At 42.5% G+C, this 23,864-nt stretch overlaps 1 long non-coding RNA gene across 2 annotated transcripts; it reads right to left on the bottom strand.

Moving 5' to 3' along the window:
• Positions 1 to 1,639: 1,639 nt before the first annotated feature.
• LOC124083656 (uncharacterized) lies at positions 1,640 to 22,016 on the bottom strand. 2 transcript variants are annotated; one of them, XR_009225511.1, is made up of 5 exons: positions 21,804 to 22,016; positions 18,447 to 18,566; positions 14,986 to 15,108; positions 8,091 to 8,177; positions 1,640 to 3,525 (listed from the first exon to the last, which is right to left on the bottom strand). It is a non-coding gene; the product is annotated as an uncharacterized LOC124083656 (long non-coding RNA). The 2 variants fall into 2 exon arrangements; XR_006848856.2 differs by lacking the exon at positions 8,091 to 8,177.
• Positions 22,017 to 23,864: the final 1,848 nt, after the last annotated feature.

Raw genomic sequence — 23,864 nt, 5'->3', positions numbered from 1 at the left:
CCAGTTTTATATGAAGCACGTATTTATCAGTTTTATATTTATAATATGTATATTAAATGAATATTAAATTTCATAAGAAACTTATTAAATTGGCTTCACAGGTTATAGGAATGATGTAACATTAATATTAAAGGCCACAGGACATCTATTACATCAGTTTTGGAGGCTATAATATTAGTATCAAAAGCTACAGGGGAGCTATTAGTTTAATATGCTTTAGTATGGATGTCACTTAGTATTAAATTCTATTGCACAGCTACTTACTTGTTTTAGATATTATAGTTTGCATCTATTAGTAATAAAGACCTCCGATATAATTTTTTTGCTATAATATGGAAATCGTATTAATATTAAAGGCCACAGAACAGTTATTTAATCAGTTTTCCATGCTATAGTATGAATAAAAAAACAGTAATAAAGGCCACAAGACAGCTATTGTATTAAATTTAGAGGTCAAAGTATGAATATTATGATATTAAAGTCTAGAGGGCAGCTATCATATTAGTTTTGAATGCTATACTATCAATATTAAAGGACACAAGGATGTTATAACATTAGTTTTTCATGGTATATTATATTAGCACTAAAGGCCACAGAGCAGTTATTACTTTAGTTTTAAAGAGCACAATATGTTTATCATATTACATATCATATTAAAGGGCCCAGGCAGCTACTATATTAAGTTGAGGAGCTACGGTATGGATATCATATTAGTATTAAAGTCCACAACGTATCTATTATACTAGTTTTAAATCCAACAGTATGGATATAATATTTGTCCTAAGGACACAGGACATATGTAATATTAATTTAAGATGCTATATTATGGATATAATATTAATATTTAAAGCCAGAAATCATCTATTATACAATATATGCTATTATATGGATATTATAGTAAGATTAAAAGACACAAATCATCTATTATGTTAGTTTGAGTTGCAGTAGCATGGATATCATATTGGTATTTAAAGCCACAGTGCCACTATTTTATTAGTATTGGATATACTGTAGCACAGATATCATATTAATATAAAAGCCACTGGGAAGCTATTATATTAATTTTGATGCTATACTATAAAAATTGTAATAGGTTTAAAGTTACAGGGCAGCTACTATATTAGTTTTAGATATAAATTAGCTATTATATCAGTTTCAGAGGCTACAGTACAAATATGTTAGTATTAAAGTGAACAGGTTAGATATTATATTGGCATATAAATGTCATAGGGAAGCTACTAAATTAGTTCAATATGCTATAATATTGACATTGCATTGATATGGAAGACCACAATTCAGCTATTGTATCAGCTTTAAATACTGTAGTATGAATACCTATTAACATTAAAGGCCACAGGGCACTATTATTCTAGTTTTAGAAGCTTTGGTATGGATATTTTATGGTTATTATAGATTACAGGCAGCCATTTCATCAGATTTAGATCAACAGTATATTTTATTAATATTAAAGTTTTATATTCTGTTATAATTATTATATGACTATGAAATTCTACAAGGCTGCTGTATTATCAGTTTTTGGTGCTATAGTATGTATGCACTATCAGTATTAAAACATCACTTGAAGCTATTACATTAATTTCAGAGGCCACCGTTTTTATCTCAATATTAAAGGCTACAAGGCAGCTATTATGCCAGTTTTAGATGCTACAGTATGGATATTATGTTAATATTACAGGTCACAGAGCAGCTATTATATTAGTTTTTGGAAGGTATAGTATGGACATCTTTAATATTAAACACAACAGGCACCTATTAGTATTAGGTACTATAGCATGGATATTATTAGTATTAAAGACCACAGGGAAGCTATTATAATATTTTCTAGGTACCATAGAGCATATCATATTACCCTTGAAGGCAAAAAGGAAGCTATTTTATTTATTTTAGAGTCTACAGTATGAATATAATATTAGAATAAAAGGCTACATGGAGACTATAATGATGCTACATATGGATAAAATTAGTATTAAAAGGCTACAGGACAGCTTTTCTGTTAGTTTCAGAGGACAAAGTATTGATATTATACTAAAGTCAAAGGCTACAGGGCAGCCATTATATTAGTTTTAGATGCTATAGTATGGCTATCATATGACATTTATAGGCCACAGGGCACATATTTTATTACTTTTAGATGCTATACTGTGGATATTAGTAGTAAGGACCAAAATTCAGATATTATATAAAATTCAAAGTATGTGGGCTGGGGTTGTAGCTCAGTGATAGAGAACTCACCTAGCATGTGTGAGGTGCTAGGTTTGAGCCTCAGCACCACATAAAAATAAATAAATGAAAATGAAGGCATTGTGTCCAACTACAACTAAAAAAATTTTTTTTAAAACTTCAAAGTATATGCCCCTTTTACATATTTCATGTTGAAGTAATAACATATGTTAACTTATTATATTTTTATGCTGTCACTAGGTTCTAGGTTTTCCTTCTTAAAACGTGATCACTACAGAGGAAAAAATGACATTTTGGAGATTTTATTTCAACTCATGATTTAACTTTCCTGAAAGAGTGACTTTATAAAAAATGTCTCTATTTTATTTCTATGCATACATTTTAGCAGCAATATAATCAAATATTTGTCACTGGGACAAATAGTCAAAGAACATCCATTTCCTCCAAGACCTCTACAGGAAGTGGTGAGACAAGAGAAGCAGAGGTGTCAGATCAGTCCCGGAGTGATATTAGATGCTGCTGTGTTGTGGGAAACTCTACCTTTTAGAAATCACAGGGAGCTATGGATGCCCAAACTCTTGCATGAGTATAAATCTAGTTGAAATTCTAAGTAATCTTATTGTCACTAGCTCATCATGAAGCTAATGATAACTAAAGGATCTATGGGGCTGGGGATGTAGATCAGTGGTAGAAAGATTTCCTAGCATGCAGGAAGCCCCAGAACCACAAAAGGAAAAAAAAAAGAATTTGTGTAATCAAATAGAAAATGAATAATTATTCCTCTTAAGGAAACATGTTGGACCTAAAACACTTGAGACTCTCAGAATCAAAATTCTCTCAATCAAAAACAAAGTAAGGTAAAAGTAATTTTTAAAATATTCCTTATAAAAAAATAGAAGTCCACAGAATTAAAAATTCTATAAAGGGCTAGAATGTGGTGCAAAGGCAGAGCATTTGCCTGGCATGTGTCAGGCCCTGGGTTCAATCCTCAGCACCACATATAAATAAACAAAATAAATAAATAAAATAAAAAGATCCACTGACAACTAAAAAAAATATTTTAAAATTTCTATAGAAAACTGAAAGAATATTAATCAAAAATTGAATTAGAAACACCTACTGCACAGAACTGGAGACCTGGAGGCCATGGGGAATTACATTACAAAATAACTCTGAAATAAGAAAATGAAACAATTAGCATACAAAACCTTGGACTGGTACTTAGAGTTCCCCCACTGGATAGGATCCTGGGATCATCAGGGCTCAAGGCTGACTGTCATCTGCCCTTTAACAAATTCTGATTTTATTTCAAATGTTCATGATCTACAGAGAAAATTAAAAAAGAGAAAAGTGACATTTCTAAAGTTATTTTATGGTATATGGCATTCTGATTCAGTCAAGATAATTCATCCAATGCAGGATGTCAGTGTTTACACAACGGACATTATTTGTGCACCATTACAAATATACTGCCAATTAGCACAGCAGCAAGGGAGCTGCTCATCCTAGACTAGAAGGAACAGAGTCTGGAGGAGGTGGAGGGAATGTCAGGAGGAGGAGGGGGCCTGGAAGATGGGTGGGGTCTGGAGAAGAGGCAGGGTCTTAAAGAGGAAGATGATTGGGCTGGAGTTATGGCTCCGTGGTAGAGGGCTTGCCTAGCATGTGTGAGGCACTGGGTTCAAACATTAGCACCACATAAAAATAAATAAACAAAATAAAGGCATTGTGTCCACGTGCAATTAAAAAAAAAGAGGAGGACGGTGAGGTCTGGAGGAGGGGCAGGACAGGAAGAAGGGAAAAATCTGGAGGAGAAACGGTCTGAAGGAGAGGGATAATGAGCTACAAGGGGGCAGGGCCTGGCAGATGGGTGAGACCTGAGGGAGGGACAGGCCCTAGAACATGAGTAGGATGTAGAGAGGCAGGGTAGGAAGGAGGGGGAAGGTGGTTCAGGAGGACAGGCAGGGCCAAAGAATATGGGTGGGGTCTGGAGAAGAGGCAGGACCCACGAGGGTCCCTTAGCAAGAGGGTCCTGGAGGGGTGGCTTTTTGCTAATTAAACTCTCCACCAAAATAAAAATGTGTGGCAGTGGTAGCTCAGTGGTAGAGTGCTTGCCTAGCATGTGTGAGGCACTGGGTTTGATCCTCAGCACCACATAAAAATAAATAAAATAAATGTATTGTGCCCTTCTACAACTAAAAAAAAAATTGGACAAAACTAAGCAAAGATTAAAGAAAAAATGTGGTTCATTATTAAAAATACAGGGGATGTATTTTTAATAAATTCTGGCTTTGTTAGAAGTAATATATTTAAACCTAAGTGGCTCAGAAGGCTGAGGCAGAAGGATCTTGAGTTCAAAACCAGTCTCAACAAAAGCAAGGCACGAAGCAACTCAGTGAAACCCTATCTCTATAATACAAAATAGAGCTGCCCCACACCAGGCATCTCCCTCAGGCTGCTCTGAGGAGAATGGAACACCAGGTGTCCCTAGAGACACGAACCACAAGGCTCCCCACACCAGGAGTCTTCCTCAGACAACTCTGAAGAGAAAGGAACCCCGGGCGTCACTAGAGACGTGACCCAAGAGAGTCCCCACACTGGCATCTCCTCCAGACGGCTCTGAGGAGAAGGGAACCCCAGGCCTACTTAGAGACATGACCTGTGAGGGTTCCCAACCCTGGTATCTCCCTCAGGAAACCCTAGAAACATGCCACACGAGGATCCCCAAGACAGGTGTCCCCCTTAGGCTGCTCTGAGGACAAAGAAACCCCAGGCATTCCTAGAGCCATGACTCACGAAGTCTCTAAGCCAAGAGTCCGCTGAGGCTTCTCTGAGGAGAAGGAAGCTCTGGGAGTCCCTGGAGGCATGACCCACGAGGGTCCCCAACCTGGGTGTCTCTCTCTCAATCTGCTCTGAGAAGGGAGCTCTGCCCCTCTCTGTGGAGTGACCCAACACTCCAGTGAACTGGGGCTCTCCAGGGTTGGTCCTGAGTGGGAAGCCAGCTCTCCTCACTCTCAGGGAGGCAGCATTAAAGATGGCGGCGAGGCCCTGCCCCTTCTTGACCACGCCCCTTTGGCCACGTGCAGGTGCTCCAGCCCCAAGCTGCTCACAGCTCAGAGGCGGGGCCTCACCCAGCTCCCTGGTGAATGTCAGTGCCTTCTTCCACCCTCAGCCGTTACTGAATAAAATCTGTTCCCACTGCTGTAACTAGGTCTGGCTGTGGCACCATGAGTAGTGGAATCTCAGGAGAGGAGAAATGGAGTCCAGGAGACCCCCTCCCTGCACTCCACCAGGCCAAGGGCTGCAGCAGCCTGAGCCAGGTGGGAAGAGGCACAGAGGGAGGCTTCCACAGGGAGTCTAGACCCTCACGCAGGTGCCCAAGGGCAGAGACCACCTCAAAGGCTTCTGGGACATGTAGTCTTTGAGACAGTGACTTAGCCAGGGTCTGCCCCATTTTAGAATCAGGGATTTTAAGAAAATCTGTTAATTCCCAGCCCAGGATGACCACTGTAGGAGGGTAGAAGAACCTGAGCTCAGACCAAATTCCCAGTAGCCTCTGGGAGCATTCCAGGTCATTCAGTCTGTCCTGCCTATACAGCTCTCACCATGGATGCCTCTGGGAACTGCAAGCTACACAGATGGGCTTCTCAGGGATTCTGGACAGTGTAGTCTGGTGCTCTACCCACACTGTCTTTGCCCTTCAGGACCATGGAAGCTGTTTGCCATGTGCTGGTCCAGGAACCCTGGAGGACCCTGGCAGTGGACTCTGGTGTTCTACCCATGCAGCCCTCACCCCAGAAGCCTAGGGGTTGCAAGTAGCACATTTACCCTCATAGTGCCAGGATTCTGGGTAGTGCAGTTTCGTATTCTACAATGCAGCCCAGCTGCAGAGGTCTCTGTGAGCTGCAGGCTACTCAGGCACCCCTAGTGATTCTGAACAGTGTAGTCTGGCATTCTGCCCATTCAGCCCTCACTCCAGAAGCCTATGGAGACTTCAAGTAGCACATTCACCCTCATACACCCACCCAGGATTCTGGGCAGTATAAACCAGCCTTCTACAATGCAGCCCCCCCCCTCCCCTGCAGAACTCTCTAGAAATTGCAGGCTACAAAGTCATTCAGGCATCCCTAGGGATTCTGGACAGTGTAGTCTGATGTTCTGCCCATGCAGCATCACTACAGTGGATTCTGGGAGCTGCAAGCCCCCAAGGATAATGGGTATTATAGCCTGGTGCTATGTTCAACTGTACAGTGACTACTTAGAGCTTGGAGCATCCAGGAATTCTGAGTATTGTAGTCAGTTCTACTCAGTCAGCCCTGACCGCAGAGGTCTCTGAGAGCTGTAGGCCATTGATTATTCTGGGTTGCGCAGTCCATCCTACCTAAGTGGACTTCACCATCAAAGCTCTGGGATCTGTGTAGCACAAGCCTGCCTAGACACCCTTGGGAGTCTGTGTAGTGCAATACAAAGCTTGCCCCAGCAGTACTCAAAAGGTAGGTATCTGGGAGCTGTAGGCCCCCAGGGATTCTGGGTAGCATAGTCCTGTCTTCTGCCTCCATAGCCCTCAGTGTGGAAGCCTCTGAGAGTTCCAGGCCACATGGACACGGGCACGTCCAAGAATTCTAGGTAGTGTAGTTCAGCTCCCTACCCTGTAGCCCTCACTATTGCAGATCCTGGAACTGTGATTCCCACCTGAGGATTCTGGAGAAGGTAGTCCAGTGTTTTGCCTACATGCCCTTACTGCAAGGGCCATGAGAACTGAAGGCCACATGCTTGACTTGGTACTGAAGACCTCACTGTGGAAGCCTCCTGGAATTGCAGGCAGCACATTCACCAGTGTGTCCCCAGGAATTGTAGGTAGTATAGTCTGACCTGTATAATGCACAACTCTCACTTGGGAGGCCTCTGGGAGTTGCGGGCTGCATACTCACCTGGGAAACACACCTCACCAAGAACTCTGGATACTGTAGTTAAGCTCTCAGTCCAACAGTCCTCACAACAGAGGATCCTGAGAGCTGCTGATACCGAGATTTGTGGATAATACAGTCCTGTGTTTTTCCTACTCACTGCAGAAAATTCTGAAACTCAAATTCCCCCTTAGGATTGTGACTAATGCAGTTCAATAGTTTGCCCACTCACCACAGAGGATTCTGGGAGCTGCAGTCCCTGAGGGTTCTGGATAATGCAGTCTAGGGTTTGCCTGCACATTCCTGGTGAGGATCACAGGAGATGAAGACCCCATGCTTTCCCTGGGACCCTGGAGATTCTAGGAAGTGAGCTCTACCAACAAAACCATCACCACCAAATCCTCTGGGACTTACAGGGTTACAGGGTATGCAGGCATCCCCAGAGATTCTGAGCATTGAAGTCTGGTATTCTGCCCTTACAATTCTCACCCCCAGAGGCTCCTGGGCAGAGCAGGCACCCAAAAGTAATTGGCAGCATAGTTTGATTTTTTGTCAGTACAGCCCTCTCTGCAGAGGTCTCTGCAAGTTGCAGGTCCCCAACAATTATGGGTAGCACAGTCTGTCATTTGACCTATGTTGCCCTCACTGTAGAAGGCTCTGGTAACTGCAATGAGGATTCTGCAGTTACCCAGGATTCAGGTAGTACAATCCATCATAATCTTTGCATCTCTCATCCTAGAGGCTCCTGAGAGCTTCTTGCTGCATTTTCATGAGCCCTAACCCTCAGGCCCCAGTGAGACTCCAGGCACTGGGTCCTCCCTGCATCATCTTGAGGGGGCATTTGTGTCCTCAGACACTCAAGCCACACAAAATACATTGACATACCATGATAATGAGCAGCCAAAGCCTCAGTAAGAAATACTGTTGTAAAATAAGTTCTCCTAAAATATTACCTGAGAAAGTAAAGAACATGGCAGAACTTACTTCTCAGCCCACCAGGCAGTGCACAGGAAGCTTCTTCCTCATGTTTTCCTCACATGGACCTCAGTCATCCTGAATCCACAGTGGAGCCTCCATGGGTAGGTGCCAAGGAGAAGGAAGCTCTGGTCATCATCATAGACATATCCACCAGGCATCCCCAGTCCATGGTATCTTTCCAGGTGTCTCCCCAGGATTTAAAAAAAAAGATGGAAAAAAAAACCTCTGGTCTACACCTTAGATAGAGCCTCTAGGAGTCCCTAGATGTGGCATCTCTCAGGTGGATCCCCAGAAGAAGGAAGTTGGATTAGGGCACAGAACACAGCCCCCAAAAGCAGTTGATCACAGAAAGTTGTTCTGAGTGCCCCCTGCTGGCCACTGTGGGCAGTGCAGGATGCTGGGTGTTCACTGTTCAGAGCTGCACCCCCTTGTGCTAGGCACAATGAAGCTCTTAAATTCATAGTTCTGGCTATTCCAGGTCATGATTTTGGAAATTGAAAAGAAATAGAGCCTACCATCCTATGTCTTGATCAGAATGGATGGAGATAGCAAGTAGCAAAGTACATGACCCATACACAAAATTTCACTGATTTCCTATAATTCAGCCATCATGTAGGGGAAACAGTGAAATTTATAAACTGGAATAAGAAAAATTTTAAAGCATTAATATTTAAAATAGAGACCCCAAATTTGAAGTACTTACATGTAAATCTTAAAGTACAACCATACTTTCAGAAAATCTTGAAATGTTTATAAAGAAATCAAATGAAATATAAATAAATGCAGAGATAGTCTTTGCTCAGGTCTCAATATAATTAAGATGAAATTATCTCAAATCTGATCTGAAGATTCAGTGCATTCCAGAAATTCCCAACAAGCTATTTATAAACCTAGACTAGACAGCACTGACTGCAAAAGAATACACTTCAAGAAGCCACATATCTGGATGCCAGAACCTATCAAAATACTCCCTAGACTTGAATTTAAAATGTGAAACACTAAAACTCCAGAAGATATGCATGACCACATGTTTCATGATAAGGTTTGATATGTAGCCCCCGCAAAAAAAAAATCCATAAAAGATGGGGACGTGGCTCAGTGGTTAAGCTCTGGGTTCAATCCCAGCTACCAAGCAAACAAACAATAACAACAAGAAATCCATGAAAGAAAACCTGATGTGGACTATAGTAAATTTCTCTGTAAAAAAAAAAATCATATAAAGGAAATGAAAAGACAAGTCAAACACTGGGGGAATCTTTGGAAGATATATGTCTAAAACAAACTTGTGTAAAAAATATACTGAGACATTCAACAATAAGAAAACATAATGGGTAAAGACATGAACAGACAACTCACAAGAAATATACGACATGGCAAAGAAGCATAGAAATGATTCTTAGTATCACCTGTCATGAGGAAAGCACAAACTAAGACCCCAAGGTGCACTGCACACCTACTGAGCTGCTAAGGTCTTTACTAAGTGTAGTATCAACCATGAGGATGATGAGCAGCCACAGGCACTCTTGTGCATTGCTGGAAGAGCACACAACAGTTCAACACTATCAAAAAACTGGGCATTTTCCCTAAAGTTAGACATGGTGTCACCACACAATCCTAAAAATATAGACAACTTCCTCAAAAATGTATATCTAGATAACAGCATGCAATTACATATAGTAGTTCTATTCACAATGCCCCAATACCTTAAGCAATCAGGATGTGCTTCAATGGGTGAACAAATAGCATAACTGCTATGAATCTATGCCATGGAGGCCCTGGTGTCTCTGAGCCGCAATCTTTAATCTTGGGGTCTCCACTACAGTTCCAGCTGCCTTCTCACTTCATACATCACACTCTCAGAGGCTGCCCACAGCAACTAACCATTTTCCTGGCCTCCCAGGTTTCCTTTGAAATCTCAGTGAAAGCCTCCATAACTCCCTAACTCCAATGTCCCCCAATCAAAAAAAAAGAAGATAATAGAAAAAGCACCATGTGGTTGATGCCAAGTTCTTTTACCATCTCAACCAGTAGGCAAGATTTCTATGACTATGGCTGTAGTATCCTCTGAGTGCCTGGCATGGTGAAACAACTTCCCAACCCCCTTGTTCAAGCAGGTGCACAAATGGTCTCAAAGAATTTTTACTTTTATAACCTTGAGCCAGAGATAGGTGAGATCTTTTCAATTCCTAAGATGCACACAAGCCATCTTTTATATTGTCTCTGGGTAAAGTAATTTAGCATCTCTGCAGTGGTGGTAATGTCCTGAACAATAACAACTTCCTTCACTCCAGTTTTACATTTTTCTGGGTAAACTGAAAATTGTTAAAATCTTTCTGCTCTGCTTTCTGATCTGATCCACAGTAAATTTGACTAAAGGTCACCAGCAATATCCATCTCACTACCTGAATGCTGTGTTGCCTTGAAATTTCCTTTGCCAGATTAATTAGTTGATCACCTTTTAATTCAACCTCATAGAATGTCTCAGGACACAGGCAAAATGTAGACAACTTCCTAGAAGGGTGTAATATGAATGCCCTCTAGTCGTATTTCAACACAGCCCTCTTCCTCTGAAACCTTACAACTCCATTCTTTGTTTTTTACAATCCTATTGGCATTTTAAACTTCTGAGAACCCACCAGAATCCCTCATTAAGCTCCACCTGCAGCATACTAAACCTTTCCCAGCTTTATCTCTAAATATTTCAAACTTCCTCCCCCCAAAAAAATCTCCAAAGACTACTGAATCGTATAGGTTATTCATAGCAAAAACCCACTCACTGATTTAGTCAGCTTTTTCACCACTGTGACCAAAAGATCTGAGAAGAAAAATTTTAAAAAGGAAAAGCTTATTTGCTGCTCATGGTTTCAGAGGTCTCACTACAAAGACACACAACCCAATTGCTCATTTAAAAGAATTTTTTTTTTTTTAGTAATCAATGGACTTTTATTTATTTATATGCAGTGCTGAGAATTGAGCCCAGTGCCTCACACATGCTAGGCAAGCACTGTACCACTGAGCTCTTGGTCCAAATTGAAGCAGAACATCATTGCCAAAACTAGAGAAGAAAAGCTGGCAAACAAGGAGAGGGAGGGAGGGAGGGAGGGAGGGAGGGAGGGAGGGAGGGAGGGAGGGAGAGAGAGGGGGGAGAGAGAGAGAGAGAGAGCGCACTCTTCTCCCCAGGGACAAAATATTAACCTCAAAGGAATGCCACCATTTACCCACCTTGTCCAGTTACACCCTACAGTTACCACCCAGTTAATCCCTATCAGTGGATAATTAGGTTAATGCTTTCATTAAGTTGGTGCACTGATGTAGGTTAATGCTCTCAGGATCCAGTCATTACACATTTAAATTTTATCTCATTGACTCACATGAGTTTTTTAAAGGATAACTCATATCTAAACCATAATAGCTATGGATACCATAAAAACATGAAAGGACACAGGGCAGCTATTATATTAGCCTTAGGTGCTACACTATGGATATCATATTAGTATTAAAGATCACAGGGAGATACTATTTTGCTTTAGATGTTATAGTATGTATATTATATTTGGATTAGAGACCACAGGGCAGCTATTATATTAGTTTTTTATGTCATTTTGTGAATATTATTTTAGTATTAGAGGCCATGATGTGGACATTATATTAATATGGAAGCTGTTATATTAGTGTTCAAGGCTACTCTATGGACACTATATTTGTATTAGAGGCCACATATGGTCACAATAGCATCAAAGGCTACTATGGATAATACATTAGCATTAGAGGCTGCACACAGACAACATGTTAGCATTATCACTCCACCGTAACAGGATTATGACACTGCCATATCCAGGAAGGTGGCACATACCCTCTGGTGGTCATTAGGACCCAGCACAGAATGCTTCAATTCAGTGGTATATGGGCACCCCATGACATTCCTGAGAAATGGATGAAATTCAGTACTGTATCTAGATTACTCAAGGCCATGATTTTGGAAATTCAAACTAAAATGAAACCCAGTATCCTTGTTTTTTAAGAAATGGTGATTGAACAAATTATTCAAACCTTATTAAGTGAAATGAATGTAGACACAAACAGAAACTCCTACAAAAATTAACTCATAATAGTCCACAACTAAAATGTGATAAAACTAAAAAAAATCTGGAAAGAAATAAGAAAATCTATGTAATCTTAGATTTAGTAATGGTAGTGTATATTTGTTTCTGGGGGGTTTGAATGTAGGGCCTCACACTTGCTGTACAAACTTTCTAATACTGAGCTACATCGCCAGTCCTTGCTGATGAGATTTAACTCACAATACCAAATACCAACTGACTGAAAAAAAATACCAATAACATGGACTTTATAAAGTTCAATTTTTTACGAAGTGCACTGTTGCATGCCAACAACCCCAATTACTGAAAAGGTTGAGGCAGGAAGATTGCAAACTTGAGCCCAGCCTAGGAAATTTTTTAAAGGATGGGATTAGCTCAGTGGTAGAGCACTTGCCTAGTTTATGTGAGGCCTGTGGTACAATCCCCAGCACCACACACACACACACTCATACATGCACACATGCACACACACATACACACACACACACACACACACACACTTTTTTCCTACTCTGTAAAAGATGGCACATAGTTATACAAAATGATGCTCAGCATCCCATATCATCAGGGAATCATAAATTAAAACAATAGTGAGGTAGTATGGCACATCTTTTAGAACTACTGAACTAAAGAAACAGCAGTGCACCAACAGCTGCAGGATGTGAGATACCAGCAGTCTCAGGCATTACTAGGAGAACATGTGGCATGGCCATTTTGGAAGATGATGTGCCAGTTCTTCCCAAAGCAAAAAAGTCCAATCTATAACCCAGTAGTGTCCCTATAAATCATCTTCTTTTAGAGAAATTCTTTGAAAAACTATGTCAAAACAAAACTAGCATGTAATTATGAATAGCAGCTCTATGATGCTGATCAGATCATAAATAAGAATGTCCTCCCAGGGCTGGGGATGTGGCTCAAGTGGTAGCGTGCTCGCTTGGCATACATGCAGCCCAGGTTCGATCCTCAGCACCACATACAAACAAAGATGTTGTGTCCGCCGAAAACTAAAAAATGAATATTAAAATTCAAAAAAAAATGTCCTCCCATACCTGAATGCATAACCAACACAGAATATAAAGGAATGAACTACCACCCTACACAGAGAAATAGATAAATTCTACCTGGTACACTAAGTGAAATAAGCCAGGCTGAAGAGGCTACATGCTGTATGGTTTACCTTTTATGACATTCTAGAAAAGACAAAATTACAGAGGAAGACTTGTGCAGGATGAGGCCCAGGTGCCTCCCAGCACAGGAGTCTCCATCTACATGGAGTTGCGGTGCACCACCCTTCCTGTGGTTTTTCTCATGACCATCCTCCATCCTGAAGCTTCCCTAGAGCCCACCAAAAGTCCTTATTAAAGCACAAGCCCCTCCTAGGCCCCCAGGAGATTCTGCAGGATTTAGGAGCTCTGTGCAAATAACCAAGGTAAAAGAATCAATATTAGGACAAAAAAATGCTCCAAACACCTCTGTCACTCAGCAAATATGAAGATTTTAGGAGTGCTGCACCAGGAACTGGGTGCAGAGGCTGAATGTGTATTTCTTATTATGTCACAGCCCATAATCTGGAGCAATAATGAATTCATTGCTCATAATGGAACAATGAATTAATTATATGGCAGAAACTGGGAGCTAGATTTCCCACTGATGGGGTGAGAAGTTATGATAAACAAGGGGTGAAGGCAGAGGGATCTATGTCATAATGGGTCAGAATCCACTGATTGCAGATCAGTATAAACTCACATTTTGCTTAATACATTCACAGATGGTTCCACATAAACATAGTTATAACTAGGGGGTATGAAAAGATTAGAATACACATAAACTTCTTTGCATTGTCAGTTGTGTGGATCAAGATGCAAGATGAAATATTTTTTATACACTGTTTAAAGACCTTTATTTTATTTGTTTATTTTTATGTGGTGCTGAGGATCGAACCCAGTGCCTCACACATGCCAGATGAGTACACTGCCACTGAGTCACAACCCCAGCCCCTGCCAGATGAAAGATTTTAATATCACTCTCCAATCAAAGGAGCCATGACTCTTTGAAGAAATGGCTGATACTAAAAGTAAGACAGTAAATATATAAGTCAGGGTAATTTAAATATCAGAAAGAAAAAACTTTGGGACAAAACCAGAAAATATGTTAAAGGACAACAGGAGAGAATGGAAAGAATTCCCAATGGTTAAAGTAGGGATAAATTGAGCAGGAAAGTATTTTTTAAAAAGGGGGGGGGGGACAAAAATCAGCTTAAGCAAATTATCCAGATGACTGATATATATAAATGACTGAATACACAAACAAATGAGGTTGAGTAGAAACCTCTTGTGCAGAAGAATTCTATAGAATTGAGAGAGACACAGTCATCAAGGAGGTAGAGCTAACTCTCTGATCCCTAAGCGTGGGCTCTGCATTACGACTTCCTCCCGAAGAACAGACAATGTGGACATGCAAAAAAAGAGTAACTTCACAGTAAGAAACCTGAAAGGCCCTTCCTCAAGCAGGTGAGCACAATCAATACTACCATTTCACCTTGAGGGCATGAGATGATAGAGCTGCTTTTCATCTCAGTGACCAGCTTCCCCCAGTCCAATAGCCCCAGGCTAAATATGAGAAACACAAGGAAACCTGAAAGACACTGCCTCAGCCAGGTGAGCACAGTCAATACTAATAGGACAATAAGGACAAGAGATGACAGAGCAGCTCTTCACCTCTGTGACCTGCCTCCCCCAGACCCACAAACCCCAGTTTAAATATGAAAAAAAGGAAGATTCAAAAAAAAATTATAAAAATACCTGACAAGTCGTCCTCAATGCTCTCAAGGTCATCAGAACAAGGAAGTTCATAGAAACTGTCACCCCAAGAGAAGTCTATGGAGACATGATGACTGGATGTCATGTTGGCTCCTAGATGGGATCCTAGAACAGGAAGACACAGAACTGAGAATCCAAAGGATATGTGACTTCAGTTAATGTTAACATACCATTATTTTTTCTTCATGACAAATGGTCTAAGATGTTAACACTTTAGAGACAGCTCACCTAAGTCATAACAAGGGAAGAAACCAGGTTGAGGCTACCTGGGAAATCTCTGCACTTTCTTTTCAATTTCTGTATAAAAATAAAACTAAGCCTGGCATGGTGGCACATGCCTGTAATCTCAGCATCTTGGGAGGCTGAGGCAGGAGGATTTCGAGTTCAAAGCCAGCCTCAGCAACTTAGTGAGGCCTTAAGTAACTCTGTGAGACCCTGCCTCTAAATAAAATATAAAAAAGGGCTGGGGATGTGGCTCAATGATTAAGCGCCCCTGGATTCAATCCCCAGTACTTCCACACCAAAAAAAAAAACATTAAACTACTCTAAAGTAAAACCTTAGGACATGGTTATATTTTCTCAAACACTTACTTGTTTAATTATTCATACAGTTAATTACTGGTAACTGACACTCTTAGCTAGTTCTGTATTTTATTATGAACATTCATAACACAAAAATCAAATAGTTCAAACTAATATAAAATTCAAAGTATGTGCTTCTTTTACATATTTCATGTTGAAGTAATAACATAAGTAAACTCCTTATATTTTTATGCTTTCACTAGGTTCTAGGTTTGCCTTCTTAAAACTTTATCACTAGAGGAGAAAAAATGACATTTTAGAGATTCTATTTCAACTCCTGGTTTAACTTTCCTGAAAGAGTGACTTTATATAAAAAAAAGTCCTAATGGAAATTGACTCACTGTGACTGAATCATTTATCCCAAAGAATCCTTGTCTCTATTTTATTTCTATGCATACCTTTTTAGCAGCAATATAATCAAATATTTGTGACTGGGACAAATAGTCAAAGAAATAGTCATCTCCTCCAAGAACTCTGCAGGAAGTGGTGAGCCAAGAGAAGCAGAGGTGTCAGCTTGGTCCAGAAATTATATTACATGCTGCTGTGTTGTGAGAAAACACTCTACCTTTTAGAAATCACAAGGAGCTATGGATGTCCACACTCTTGTATGAGTCTAAATCTAGTTGAACTTCTAAGTAATTTTATTGTCACTAGCTCATCATGAAGCTAATGACAACTAAAGAATCTATGGAGCTGGGGATGTAGAAAGATTTCCTAGCATGCAGGAGTCCCTAGGACCAACACCTGGAACCACAAAAAAAAAAAAAAAAAAGAATTTGTGTCTTATTTTTTGTAATCAAATAGAAAATGAATAATCACTCCTCTAAAGGAAACATGTTGGACCTAAAACACTTGAGACTCTCAGAATCAAAATACTCTCCTTACAATGTATTTCATAGCTAGATCACCATAAACAGTGGTGTCACGTCATAAACCATGTTCACATTAAGCATACCATCAAAAAACAACAAAAAGGCTTTATTGACTGTTGATAAGAAAAATGAACATAATCTAGCTTAGAAATTATTAACACATTGGAAACATATGATACTGACATCAAAATCCTCCAGGACAAGCCAGACACTTTGACTCATGCCTGTCATCTCAGCTATTTGGGAGGATAAAGCAGAAGGATCACAAATTTGAGGCTGACATTAGCAATTCAGCTAGACCCTGTCTCAAAATGAAATTGTAACAAAGACTGGGGACATAGGTAGTTCAGGGCTTGCATAGCACAAGCAAGGCCCTGGGTTTAATCCCCAGTGCCAAAAAAAAATTCTCCAGGTGAGACATCTGACAACTATGGCAGGTACAGAACAAGGCAGAAGCCATTATGTCAACCTCCTCAAAATGATTAAAGTAAACCTGCACTTTGTTCAGCTCACAACACTAACATGTCTGATTTCTGCTTCTAATAATTCAAATGAAACCATTTAAATATGATCAAAAGTGCATGTACTTTTCTAATGAATCCAACAAATATGAGAGAGATACTCAACTGCATTCTGAAAGCCACCTTATAAGCACACAGGGGCACCAACATTAGGATACAATGTAATCATGGCATTTCCTACATGAAATACCCCTAAATACTAATAAATACATAATTTCAAAAAAAAGACAAATTTCTGAAATCAAAAGCAAATTGATACATTTTTAAATAATATTTTGAACAGAGGCAAAACACTTAAAGAGTTCTCCCACAAGAATTTCTGACAACATAAAGTATCATGCTCATTAGAAGGCCCATCCCTTTGTATGCAAGGAATAAGAGAACTTTCTGATGAATATAGAACTTTAATAGGACATATGGAAATGCTTTCTAAATTTGAAAAGAAGAAAATATCTGTTTTTTAAAAAGCTTATTTTTAGTAAATGTATCTGAATTACAAAAAAGCAGCTACTGACTTGTCTCTTACATTTTGTAATGATTTGCATCTCAGGAGATTTCATCTATAGTGGTTTTAAATATCATGAAATATCAATAGTTAACATTAAAAATATCATCATCCCTCTTCTCTTTTAAAACTGATTTGAAATTTTCTTAGAATAATTGGAAGAGGCACTTTGGTATATGTGTATATGTGTAAATACATGATCTTTTTTAAAAATTTTTTATTTATTTTTAGTTGTAGTTCAACACAATACCTTTGTTTTATTTACTTATTTTTATGTGTTGCCGAGGATCAAACCCATGGCCTCGCACGTGCTAGTCGAGTGCTCTACTGCTGAGTCACAATCCCAGCCCCAATACATGATCTTTTGAAACTATACCCCTCATGCTTGAGTCCTGTCAAAGACATCTTCTGTGTGTGTGTTGCTGGGATGGACTCCATGGCCTCTCACATGCCAGGCAAGTGCTCTGCCACTGAGCTGCACACCCAGTCTCAAACATGTCTTAATAAATGGAAATTAATTAAAATCATTTGATTATGAGCCTTTCCAAACAAGACAATTCTCTCAAACAAAACAATTCTCTCAATCAAAAACAAAGTAAGCTAAAAGAAATTATTAAAATATTCCTTATTGGTGTAATCAAATAGAAAATGAATAAAAAATAGAAGTTCACAGAATTAAAAATCCTATACAGGGCTAGAGTTGTGGCGCAAAGGCAGAGCATTTGCCTGGCATGTGTTAGGCCCTGGGTTCAATCCTCAGTACCACATATAAATAAACAAAATAAATAAATAAAATAAAAAGATCCACTGACAACTAAAAAAATACTTTAAAAATTCTGTAGAAAATTGAAAGAATATTAATTAAAAATTGAATAGCAAAAACCTATTACACAGAACCAAAGGCCATGGGGAATTACATAGCAAAATAACTCTAAAATAAGAAAAATAAATCAATTAGCATACAAAAGCTTGGACTGATATGTAGAGTTCTCCCACTGGATGGGATCCTGGGATCATCAGGGCTCAAGGCTGGCTGTCATCTGCCCTTTAACAAATTCTGATTTTATTTCAAATGTTCATGATCTATAGAGAATAAAAGAGACAGAAAGGTGACTTTTCTAAATTTATTTTATGGTATGTCAAATTTTGATACTAGTCAAGATAATTCATCCAATGCAGGATGTCAGTGTTTATACAACAGATGTTATTTGTGCACCATTACAAATATAATGCCAATTAGCACAGCAGCCAGGGAGCTGCTCATCCTAGACTAGCAGGGGCAGAGTCTAGAGGAGGGGGACGGAAGGTCAGGAGGAGGGGGGGCCTGGAAAATGAGTGGGGTCTGGAGAAGAGTCAGGGTCTTAAAGAGGAGGAGGGCTGGGCTGGGGTTATGGCTCAGTGGTAGAGCACTTGCCTAGCATGTGTGAGGCACTGGGTTCAAACCTAAGCACCACATAAAAATAAATAAACAAAATAAAGGCATTGTGTCCATGTGCAACAACAAAAAAATTTTTAAAGAGGAGGGGTTAGGTCTGCAGGAGGGGCAGGACAGGAAGAAGGGAAAGATCTGGAGAAGAGACAGGGTCTGAAGGAGGGGGAGAACGAGTCACATGGGGGCAGGGCTTCACAGAGGGGTGGGACCTGAGGAAGGGACAGGCCCTGGAACATGAGTAGGACCTAGAGGAGAGGCAGGGTAGGAAAGAGGGGGAAGGGTGGTTCAGGAGGACAAGCAGGGCCATAGAATATAGGTGGGGTATAGAGGAGAGGCAGGGTCTGGAGGGGAAGGCCTTAGCAAGAGGGTCCTGGAGGGGTGGCTTCTTGCTAATTAAACTCTCCACCAAAAGAAAAACGTGTGGCTGTGGTAGCTCAGTGGTAGAGCGCTTGCCTAGCATGTGTGAGGCACTGGTTTTGATCCTCACCACCACATAAAAATAAATAAATAAAATAAATGTATTGTGCCCTTCTACAACTAAAAAAAAAATTGAAAAAAAAAAACTAAGCAGAGATTAAAGAAAAAGAAAAATGTGGTTCATGAGTTCGGTTCCACAAAAAACAGGAGATGTATTTTTAATAAATTCTGGCTTTGTTAGAAGTAATATGTTTAAACTCAAGAGGCTCAAAAGGCTGAGGCAGAAGGATCTCAACTTCAAAACCAGCCTCAGCAAAAGCAAGGCATGAAGCACCTCAGTAAAACCCTGTCTCTATAATACAAAATAGGGCTGGAGATATGGCTCAGTGATCACATGCAACAACAACAACAACAACAACAACAACAACAAAAAGATAAGTACTGAGTTCAATCCCCAGTACCCAAAAATAAAAATTTAAAAAGTTTTTTAAAATGACATAGTGGGCTGTTAACATATGTACTTTTCAATTTTTTTCTACTATTTTAACACTGCAAGAAAAAGCAAACCATTTAAAACACTAAGGAAAACAAGGAAGTGGACTGGGGTCCCCTTCCCTTAGGCTGTACATTCCTCCCTCCCTACACATTCCTCCTTCCTCTCCAGCCAGGTTCCCTAGAAACCACCCTGGGTCACTATATTAAGATGATGAGGGTCATAGCCTAAGGAAGGGTCACTGCTGCACAGGGAGCCAGGATGAAATTGTGAAGGACAGAGAGGGGCTGACAGCCAAGGATGCCCTCAGCTCTCAGGTCCAGGACAGGGTTTGCTTCTCATGCTTCCCACCATCCCCTCACCAGCTGCCAGACCTGCCAGAAGCTTCTGAGCCATCTCTCTGAGGCTGCTCTAAGGAAAAGGGAATCACAGGTGTCCCTAGAGACATGACCCATGAGGGTCCCCATGCTACGCATCTCCTCAGGCTGCTCTGAGCAGAAAACCCCAGACTTCTCTAAAAATATAACCCATGAGGGTCCCCAAGCCAGGCATCTTCCCCAGGCTATTCAGAGGAGAAGGGAACCCCAGGCATCCAAAGAGACATAAACCACGAGGGTCCACACACCAGGCATCTCCCTCAGGCCACTCTGAGGAGAAGAAAAGCCAGGGCCTACATAGAGTTGTTACCCACAAGGCTCCCCACATCTGGCGTCTCCCTCAGGCCAATGTTAGGAGAAGGGAACCCCAGGCATCCCTAAGACATGACTCACAAAAGTCCCTAAGCCAAGAGTCCGCGCTGAGGCTGCTCTGAGGAGAAGTGAGCTCCGTGAGCTCCTGGAGGCATGACCCACCAGAGTCCCCAACCTGGGTCTCTCTCAATCTGCTCTGAGAAGGGAGCTCTGCCCCTCCAAGTGGAGTGACCCAACACTCCCAGGAATGGGGCTCTCCCGGGTTGGTCCTGAGGGGGAAGCAGGCTCCTCACTTTCAAAAAGGCAGCATTAAAGATGGCGGCGAGGCCCCACCCCTTATTGACCACGCCCCCTTTGGCCAAACACAGCAACCCTGGCAACCCCCCAGGCAGCTCTGAGGAGAAGGGAACCCGGGGCTACTTAGAGACGTGACCCAGGAGGCTCCCCAGGCCTGGCATATCCTTCAGGCTGCAGTAACGATGAGGCTGCCCTGCAGTGTCCCTAGAATGTGACCCAAGAGGGTCCCCAAACCAGGCGTCTCCCTCAGGCTGCTCTGAGGAGAATGGAACCCCAGGCATCCCTAGAGACACGACTCACAAAAGTTCCTAAGCCAAGAGTCCACTGAGACTGCTCTGAGGAGAAGAGAGTTCCATGAGTCCCTGGAGGCATGACCCATGAGAGTCCCCAACCTGGGTGTCTCTCTCAATCTGCTCTGAGAAGGGAGCTCTGCCCCTCCCTGTGGAGTGACCCAATACTCAGAGGACTGGGGCTCTCCTGGATTAGTCCTGAGGGAGGAGCCAGCTCCTCACTCTCAAGGAGGCGGCCTTAAAGATGGCGCTGAGGCCCCGCCCCTGGTTGGCCATGCCCCCTTCGGCCACGCACAGCAACCTTGGCGCACAACAACCCTAGCGTCTGCCCCAGGCCGCTCAGAGGAGAAGGGAACCCCCAGCCTAATTAGAGACATGATCCCCGAGGATCCTCAGGCCTGGCATCTCCCTCAGGCTGCTGTAAGGGTGAGGGAGCCCCCCAGTGTCCCTAGAATGTGACCCAAAATGGTCCCCACACCAGGCATCTACCTCAGGCTACTCTGAGGAGAACAGAACCCTGGGCGTCCCTAGAGACATGACCCAAGAGGATGCCAGCACCAGGCGTCTCCCTCAGGCCACTCTGAGTTGAAGGGAGCCCCAGGCACCCCTAGAGATGTGGCCCACAAGGGTCCCCACACCAAGTGTCTCTCTCAGGCTGCTGAGGAGAAGGGAACCCCGGGCATCCCTAGAGACAAGACTCACGAAAGTCCCTAAGCCAAGAATCCACACGCTGAGGCTGCTCTGAGAAGGGAGCTCCGTGAGCCCCTGGAGGCATGACCCATGAGAGTCCACAACCTGGGTGTCTCTCTCAATCTGCTCTGAGAAGGGGGCTCTGCCACTCCCTGTGGAGTGACCCAACACTCCCAGGACTGGGGCTCTCCCGGGTTGGTCCTGAGAGGGAAGTCAGCTCCTCATTCTCAAGGAGGCAGCATTAAAGATGGCGGCAAGGCCCTGCCCCTTATTGACCACGCCCCTTTGGCCATGGGCTGTGCAGGAGCTCCTCCCAGCTCAGAGGCAGGGCCTGTCCTGGCTCCCTGGTGAATGTCAGCACCTTCTTCCACCCTCAGCAGTTAATGAATAAAATATGTTCCCACTGCTCTAACTAGGTCTGGCTGTGGCACCTGAGGAGTGAAATCTCAGAAGAGGAGAAATGGAGTCCAGGAGACCCCCTCCCTGCACTCTACCAGGCCAAGTGCTGCAGCAGCCTGAGACAGGCAGGCAGAGGCACAGAGGGAGGCAGCTACAGGGAGTCTAGACCCTAAGCCCAAGGGCAGAGGCCAGAAACAGACCACCTCAGAGGCTTCTGGGATGTGTAGTCTTTGAGACAGAATGACTTAGCCAGGGACTGCTCCAATTCAGAATCAGGGGTTTTAAGAAAATCTGTTAATTCCCATCCCAGGGTGACCACTGTAGGAGGGTAGAAGAACCTGAGCTCAGACCAAATTACCAGTAGCCTATGACAGCATTCTAGATCATTCAGTCTGTCCTGCCTGTCCAGCTCTCACCATGGATGCCTCTGGGAGCTTCAGGCTACACAGATTCAGGGTTCTCAGGGTTTCTGGACAGTGTAGTCTGGTGCTCTGCTCACACAGTCTTTGCCTTCAGGACCATGGAAGCTGTGTGCCATGTGCTGGCCCAGACACCCTGGAGAACCCTGGCAGTGGACTCTGGTGTTCTACCCATGCAGCCCTCACCCCAGAAGCCTAGGGGTTGCAAGTAGCACATTCACCCTCATACCACTAGGATTCTGGGTAGTGCAGTCTTGTATTCCACATTGCAGGCCAGCTGCAGAGGTCGCTGTGAGCTGCAGGCTACTCAGGCACCCCTAGCGATTCTGAACAGTGTAGACTGGCATTGTGCCCACTCAGCCCTCACTTCAGAGGTCTATGGGGGTTTCAAGTAGCACATTCACCCTCATACCCCCACCCAGGATTCTGGGTAGTGTAATCCAGTCTTCTACAATGCAGCCCCCACTGCAGAGGCCTCTAGAAATTGCAGGCTACACACTCACTCAGGCATCCCTAGGGATTCTGGACAGTGTATTCTGGTGTTCTGTCCATGCAGCATCACTACAGTGGATTCTGGGAGCTGCAAGCCCCCAAGGATCATGGGTATTATAGCCTGGGGCTATGTTCAACTGTACAGTGACTACCTAGAGCTCGGAGCCTCCAGGAATTCTGAGTATTGTAATCAGTTCTACTCAGTCAGCTCTGACCACAGAGGTCACTGAGAGCTGTGGGCCATGATTATTCTGGGTAGTGCAATCCATCCTACCTACGTGGACTTCACCCCCATCATGGCTCTGGGATCTTTGTAGCACAAGCCTACCTAGACACCCCTGAGGAGTCTGTGTAGTGCAATACAAAGTTTGCCCCGGCGGTACTCAAAAGGAAGGTGTCTGGGAGTTACAGGCCCCCAGGGATTCTGGGTAGTATAGTATTGCCCTCTACCTCCATAGCCCTCACTGTGGAAGCCTCTGAGAGTTCCAGGCCACATGGACACGGGGCACCTCCAAGAATTCTAGGTAGTATAGTTCAGCTCCCTACCCTGAAGCCCTCACTATTGCAGATCCTGGGAACTGCAATTCCCCCTGAGGACTCTGGATAAGGTAGTCCAGTGTTTTGCCTACATGCCCCTACTGCAAGGGCCATGAGAACTGAAGGCCACATGCTTGTCTTGGGACTGAAGACCTCACTGTGGAAGCCTCCTGGAATTGCAGGCAGCACACTCACCAGTGTGTCCCCAGGAATTGTAGGTAGTGTA

This window comes from Marmota monax, unplaced genomic scaffold (assembly GCF_021218885.2).
Source record: "Marmota monax isolate L192 unplaced genomic scaffold, Marmota_monax_Labrador192_F-V1.1 WCK01_AAM20220418_F8-fsc00082, whole genome shotgun sequence".
Taxonomy (NCBI): Eukaryota; Metazoa; Chordata; class Mammalia; order Rodentia; family Sciuridae; genus Marmota; species Marmota monax.
Note: the sequence above shows the minus strand (reverse complement) of the source record. Positions and strands in the feature narration are given on the sequence as shown.